The 8,334-nt window shown below is 29.4% G+C and overlaps 1 non-coding gene across 1 annotated transcript; it reads right to left on the reverse strand.

Moving 5' to 3' along the window:
- Positions 1 to 3,348: 3,348 nt before the first annotated feature.
- On the reverse strand, positions 3,349 to 3,421 carry Trnap-cgg (transfer RNA proline (anticodon CGG)). The gene has a single exon. It is a non-coding gene; the product is annotated as a tRNA-Pro (tRNA).
- Between the last annotated feature and the right edge of the window lie 4,913 nt (positions 3,422 to 8,334).

Below are 8,334 nucleotides of genomic sequence, written 5' to 3' on the forward strand. Positions count from 1 at the left end.
TTTCACTCTTTTCTGTTACTTATCTTAAGAGCATATATCTTATATCTTGCTATGATCTGACCTTTAAAATTGGGACCTATCAAATAGGTGAAAATGGCGTGCTATAATTTATATTTGCATATAGTGTTATCATCATATATCAAGAAGCTAAAAACTACATATGGATACGTAAAATACATCAGATGGAAAATGTTTCGCTGTGCATGACACTCTGTATATTTATGATACATATCTGGGTTAAATGTCAGCAAAAGGACATATGAATGGGTAAAACAAAACTGCAGAATAATCAGACAGACTTTTGATAGCACAATGACATCATCCTTCCAGCTATTTTTAACAATAATGAGAAATATTGGATTGCAATGGGAAGAAAAAATTATCAATATGTACAATGAGGTAATTAAAATCAATGTGATTATATTTTAACCAATTAACAGGAATGCCATTTATTCAAGCTGAATGTCATTTATACCTAAACTTTGTGCTTTACATCATTTCAGTATTTATAGGACCATTTATCAAGCCCAATGTAGATATCTTCCATTGAGTCAGGATAATCAGTATTTGGTTGCATCAACAGCACATTCACGTTTTTACTATGCAACAGAAGTTAGAAGCAATATAAGAACCTGCTACTAGGGTACCAGTCAGTCATACAATGTACGGCATCAACCTTGATACATACTGGTGGAGGGTCCATGTACTGCTGAACAATCACTGATCGATAGCATAACCTATCAGCAGTCAACAACAAGGACAAGTTTTCAAGAATCTCTGCCATACAGTGCATATTGATAAAACTGCTCAGATTTGATTCTAACTGTGTTAATCATACAAAATTTACTCTGATGCTTTTCTCCTTTGAGACGTATATACAGATAAAATCAGGTATTTTTTTCTTCAAAATGTGTTGACCATAATTTCAGTAGATTGAATAGTTAAGAAAGCAGAGATATACCTAACATGTGTGAACCAAGTGTAAATTTTCTTTTAACAAAGTGGTTAATAACTCTTGGTGGTCCAAACATTTAAAAAAAACTCAACTACTTGATTCTATCTGGATATACTTCCAGACGTAAAAAGGCATAATGGTAATTTCAGCATGACCAAAGCAATTAGACAATGGAACATGTATGCAGCAGATATTATTTAGGAAATGTGTGTGTGATTTCAACTTTTAATGTAGCTTTAAAATATTTTCAGTCATATCGCAATGATGCCTGCAGTGAGAAAGTTTATAGTGATGTCTAGCAATAGACATTATGCTACAGACATGTAGCATCTTGTCCCATTCAGTCACACAGGACTGGCCTTAACAAATGTGTGGCCAGATTCGGATCATTTTTGTCTTTCGTATGACCTGGCCGGTGATCGAACCCACAATCTGCCTCATCCTAGGCCACCGACACAGTTTGTTTAAGAAGTAAGACAATTACCAGCCCTAATCCCACTATACTTATCAGGGGCGAAAGCTTACACAGTGTTAGCAACCTTTATAATATAGTAGTCCATCATTCAAGCATTAATTTCTAATTTTGGAAACAGTAATGCAGCCAGTGATTTTAAAATTCAATTCTTTACTGATCACTTAACGGGGCCTTCAATGGGACAACTACTTAATTCATAAACATCATTTAAGATTCAAATAAAGCTAATCATAAAAACACATTAAATAATGCATATGTAATAAAAACTATGCACTATTCATTTGATTCTGTAGAAAGCATAGATAAGGAATATCAAGATAGAAACAACCATGCTACAGTTTTGACAAGTTATGCCCTCCTTACATACAGAGGCAGATTTCTCAACAGATTTCCAAACTAAGAGTCATTTGACAATTAATTCCAAAATCTCAAGGACATTCTATTATATTTCTTCCCAGAGGTTGTAATTTAAAGCGTTCCTAGCACTATGCTGTCTAAGTTTCGATATTGCAGATATATTAATGTGCTTTATACACAAGAAATCATGGTCTAAAAACAGCAGATACAATAACAGTTTCCTCATACCCCATTTTGATGTTTTGAGTCAAAGTCATAAGCTGCCAGTTCTAGCAATATCACTGAAAAATTGTTCAAGCTACTTTTAAAAAATCCAAATCACACACAATTCCCAGTTCTCATGAGAATGAATCTCTCAATGACAAAAAGTTTCTTGCCATAAAATATCTATTACACTAATTATCCTGTTTTGAATTAGTAAAGTTCTCATCAAAGTCCTTAGAAACTCTTTCGATGAGGCAACCTAACCTCTGTTTTAAACAGTCAGCTACTAAACATGTATTGGCAGTGTAACAGACAGTGGACACCTACATCAGTAACACTGTTCAGAATACTGTAATGAATCTCAAGTTCCATGAGGAGCTGTTGTAGCCGATTTTCTTACCACAAATACCTTTATAATACATTTCATACCTGTATCAGTGTCCTTTATATTTGTTTTTATGGGCCCCGAGTGGCCAGTGTCTAACACACTGATCGTTCCTGATCACTGCCATCTCACCTCTGTCTGTGTGGTTTGAGTCTCAGGCTCGGCTAACTTTGGTACTTGAGATAGCTTGATAGCAGCTTCTCGTGGGTCGATGGTTCTTCCTAAGGTTTTTCAGGGTACTTCTCCACCAGTTATACTGGCCGCCATGTATAGTCTATCTTGTGCTAAAAGATGGCATTAAATCCTTCAAAAACATCATTTGTTATGTATGAAAGTAAGAGTCCATTTCCAACAGTCCTTTAACACAACCTTGATATTTAACTCAATCTGATCTATATACTTTAGTTTCTTTGAAGATAATCATGATAATGGTAAGAATGATAATAAATTGAAATCAAAATCTTCTCCTGTAACTTTGTCGTTTGTGTATGATTGTCTGCACTTCTCGGGGAATGCGTTACGATGGATGCATAAGCACATAGCCCATTTATTTTTTTAAAAACGGGCCACAAGCTAAATCTGAAAAGGCTATATTTTACTAACAAGTAAGCAATTTTATTATAATGTCATCATGATTTTCCCCAAATTGTATTAGTTTTGCTTTCGAGACAAAATCTCTCCCCATTCAAAATTCTAGTAAATATAAGAAAACCTTTATGAATGTTAAAGTGAGTTTTTGTCTCATTTTTCTGGTAAATTTGAGTGTTTTTATGTACTACTGTTGTTACTCTAAAACACTGTTTTCTACTGGAGCATATATTACTATAGTGGCACGGGGAGTAGTAGACTTGTGTGAAGGTGCGAAGTTTGACAAATCTTAACTCGGGTAGTTTGGGAGCCATATATTTATGGATGACGTCAACAAGATTTGTATGTGGCAGCTGTTAGTACCATTTTTGTAAGTCTTTGCCATGATTCGGGCGGGGATCGAACCCACGACCTTCCGCATCCGAGGCGGACGCCCTAACCACTAGGCCACCGGAGCGGTACGTAAGTGATAGGACAGTCGGAAGAGTAATGATAGGAAGGGCAGAATTAAGTAGAAGAGTGTCAGTGAATGTTTTCGTCATTTAATATTCAGACCAATCCGGCATAACCCTGAGAATAATTAGGTCTTACTTGTAGCTGACTAGTTCATTAAAACGTGATTTTGGAACACTCCTGCTTGTGAGATACCAAGTAAGGATTCAGACTATAGTAACCAAGTTTGTTTATCAACTAGTATGTCATGTACGAACCTTATTTTCTGTTGGGGGATATATTGTTTCATCAAGAGTGAGAACTGTACTAGTTTGAAAGGGACCAATCATTTACTTTTGAAGAGTATCAGTTACTGACACAGGGGTTTCCATTTTCCTTTCCTTGCCTATCTGACTATTGTTTTAAAAAATTCTTTTACTTTTTCGGTCTTATTTGGAATTTAAAAAAACAAGAAAAAGCACAATATTCTTCTTGTACTATAAAATTCATATTCTCCCTCGGTAATCAAGTTGAAAAGGAAATGGAGAGAGAGAGAGAGAGAGAGAGAGAGAGAGAGAGAGAGAGAGAGAGAACCGGTTCTTCGTTTACCAACTCTAATGACATCAATGTGAATTGTTTTTAATATAATAATCAAGACCTTAGTTATTATATATTACATGTATTATATAGTACATGTATGACAGGTCAATTGTAATCAACGATACCATCCCCTGTGGGTGGAACAAGATACAAGCAAGTTGTCACAGATGATAACTAATGAAAGAACGAACAGCTCTTTTGGACGAATATAATAAACAATTTTATAAAGAATCTATTTGTTTCTTACCAGTTTGATCCAGTACGTCTTGCCATCTTCCAAATGTTATGTGCATTAAGTCTCGAAGCAGTAAAATCCATGTACACACTAAATCACTCACCACACATTCCGCACTATATCAGGCGCACCGGGCTTAAAATAACGTACTTTCTCTGGCATCACCAGTTTACCATTTTACAAAATTATTTCTTTTTAAAAATCACTAATAATACTAGTAATTATTTTATGAGTCGTATTTATAGGTATACGAAATTAACAGTGGCTCTGCACAGTAGCGATGTTTTCATTGGATGACGAACAATCAGGAGTCACGCGCCTTCTGCTTGGCTACGCGTTTGCACACCAGTCTACAGCCCCAAGGAGATTCGCAAATTGTGTGAACAATATGCACTGAATGTAAGTGTCTGTCAGACATTATCAACTTTGTGAGGACTTTCACAATAACGCGTAATTCATCTCTTATGATCATTCTCAACAGTTTGCCGACGTAATATTTCCAGGACTGGTGTGTAAGTCCTCACAATGTAGTCAAGTCCTCAAGGTGTTGGTGTGCGTTCAAATTCAGGTCCTCGCAAGTATACCAAACACACACACACACACACACACGCAAACAGCATACACACACAGACAGACACACACCTTTTGATTAGGGCCAGATGAATGTATCTGTAAAAGCTGAAGAATCTGTTCTATACATTTTATTTGATTTCCTATTCATCACAGGAATTTCACATAAGACGACTGTCCACTTTATCTTGGCGAGTTCAGCAACTGGCTTAATCAGATGTTGGCTTGTTTTTCAACTGCTTTTTTGCATTGTTTTCCTATTAGACGAGAACTACTGGAAACAAAACCTTGGTGATGGAAGAGTCAGTCCACTGTTTTGCAATAATATGTAAGCTGTTTCATCAGCAATAAAAACATTATTGATATGTAATGAAAACATTATTATGTAATGAAAGCAGCATTGATATGTAATGAAAACATTATTGATCTGTAATTAAAACATTGATATATAATGAAAACATTGTTAATATATAATGATAACGTTATTGATGTGCAATTTAAACATTATTGGCATGTAATAAAAACATTATTATAACATAATTGAAACATTATTGATATTTAATTAAAACATTATTGATATACAATGAAAACTATTACTATGCAATGAAAACATTATTAATATGCAATGAAAACATTATTGATAAACAAGGAAAGCATTATTGATATGTAATGAAAACATTGATATGCAATGAAAACATTATTGATATGTAATTAAAACATTATTGATAAATAATGCAAACTATTAATATGTAATGAAATCATTATTGATATGTAATGAAAACATTATTGATATGTAATTAAAACATTACTGGTGCGTAATGAAAACTATTAATATTTAATGAAAACATTGTTAATGTATAATGATAAAGTTACTGATATGTAATGAAAACAGTATTCATATGTAATGAAAACATTGTTAATATATAATGATAACGTTATTAATATATAATTAAAACATTTTTGGAATGTAATTAAAACATTATTGACATATAATGAAAACTATTATTATGTAATGAAAGCACTATAAATATGTAATGAAAACATTATTGATATATAATGAAAACATTATTGATATGTAATGAAAACATTATTGATATGCAATGAAGTCATTATTGTTATGTAATGAAAACTATTATTATGTAATGAAAAGTGTAATAACATGTAATTAAAACATTATTGATATGCAATTAAAACATTATTGATATATAATGAAAACTATTATTATGTAAAGAAAACACTATTAATATGTAATGAAAACATTATTGATATGTAATAAAAACATTATTGATATGTAATGAAGACATGATTGATATGTAATGAAAACATTATTGATATATAATAAAAACATTACTGATATGTAATGAAAACATTATTGATATGCAATGATGTCATTATTGAAATGTAATGAGAACTATTATTATGTAATGAAAACAGGAATAACATGTAATGAAAACATTATTGATACATAATGAAAACATTATTGATATGTAACGAAAACATTTTTGATATGCAATGAAAACAGTATTGATGTGTAATGAAAAAGTAGTGATATGTAATTAGAACATTTTTAATATGCAATGAAAACATTGTTAATGTATAATGATAAAGTTATTTATATGTAATTAAAACATTGATATGTAATGAAAACATTAATATATAATTAAATCATTATTCATATGTAATTAAAACATTATTGATATATAATGAAAACATTATTGATATGTAATGAAACCATTATTGATATGTAATGAAAACATTATTGATATGTAATGAAAACATTATTAATATATAATTAAATCATTATTGATATGTAATGAAAACATTAATATATAATTAAAACATTATTGATATGTAATTAAAACATTATTGATATGTAATGAAAACATTATTTATATGTAATTAAAACATTATTGATATGTAATGAAAACATTATTCATATGTAATGAAAACATTATTAATATATAACTAAAACATTATTGATACATTTTATTTTGATTTTCTATTCATCACAGGCTTTTCACATAAGACCACTGTCCATTTTATCTTGGCTTAATCAGATGTTGGCTTGTTTTTCAACTGCTTTTTTGCATTGTTTTCCTATTAGACGAGAACTACTGGAAACAAAACCTTGGTGATGGAAGAGTCAGTCCACTGTTTTGCAATAATATGTAAGCTGTATCATCAACAATGAAAACATTATTGATATGTAATGAAAACATTATTGATATGCAATGAAAACATTATTGATATGTAATGAAGTCATTATTGTTATGTAATGAAAACTATTATTATGTAATGAAAACAGTAATAATATGCAATTAAAACATTATTGATACATAATGAAAACATTATTGATATGTAATGAAAACATATTGATATGTGATGAAAATAAAATTGATATGTAATTAAAACATTATTGATATGTAATGAAAACATTATTAATGTATAATTAAAACATTATTCATATGTAATGAAAACATTGTTAATATATAATGATAACGTTATTGATATGTAACTAAAACATTATTGATATGTAATGAAAACATTATTAATATATAATTAAAACATTATTGATATGTAATGGAAACATTGTTCATATATAATGATAACGTTATTGATATGTAATTAAAACGTTATTGATATGTAATGAAAACATTATTAATGTATAATGAAAACATTATTGATAGGTAACTAAACATTACTGATATATAATGAAAACTATTATTGTGTAATGAAAACATTATTAATATGTAATGAAAACATTATTGTTATATAATGAAGACATTATTGATAGGTAATGAAAACATTGATATATAATGAAAATATTCTTGATATGTAATTAAAACATTATTGATATATAATGCAAACTATTAATATGTAATGAAAACATTATTGATATGTAATGAAATCAGTATCAATATGTAAGAAAAAAATTATAGATATGTAATTAAAACATTAATGATATGTAATGAAAACATTTGAAATAAATGATGCAAACGTTATAGATATGCAATAAAAACATTATTGATATATAATGAAAACTATCAATATGTAATGAGAACATTGTTAATATGTAATGATAACATTATTGATATATAATGAACACATTATTGATATGTAATGAAAACATTGATATGAAATGAAAACATTATTGATATGCAATGAAAACATTATTAATATATAATGAAGACAGTATTGACATGTAATTAAATTATTATTGATATATAATGAAAACTATTAATATGCAATGAAAACATTATTAATATGTAATAAAAACATTGACATATGATGAAAACATTATTGATATGTAATGAAAACATTGATATGTAATGATACAATTATTGACATGTAATTAAAACATTATTAATATATAATGAAACTATTTATATGTAATGAAAACATTATTGATATGTAATGAAAACAGTATTGATATGTTATGAAAACATTGATATGTAATGACAACATTATTGATATGTAATGAAAACATTATTGATATGTAATTAAAACTATTTATATGTAATGAAAACAGTATT

Source organism: Sinohyriopsis cumingii, chromosome 19, assembly GCF_028554795.1.
Source record: "Sinohyriopsis cumingii isolate HCF-2022 chromosome 19, ASM2855479v2, whole genome shotgun sequence".
NCBI classification, from domain to species: domain Eukaryota; kingdom Metazoa; phylum Mollusca; class Bivalvia; order Unionida; family Unionidae; genus Sinohyriopsis; species Sinohyriopsis cumingii.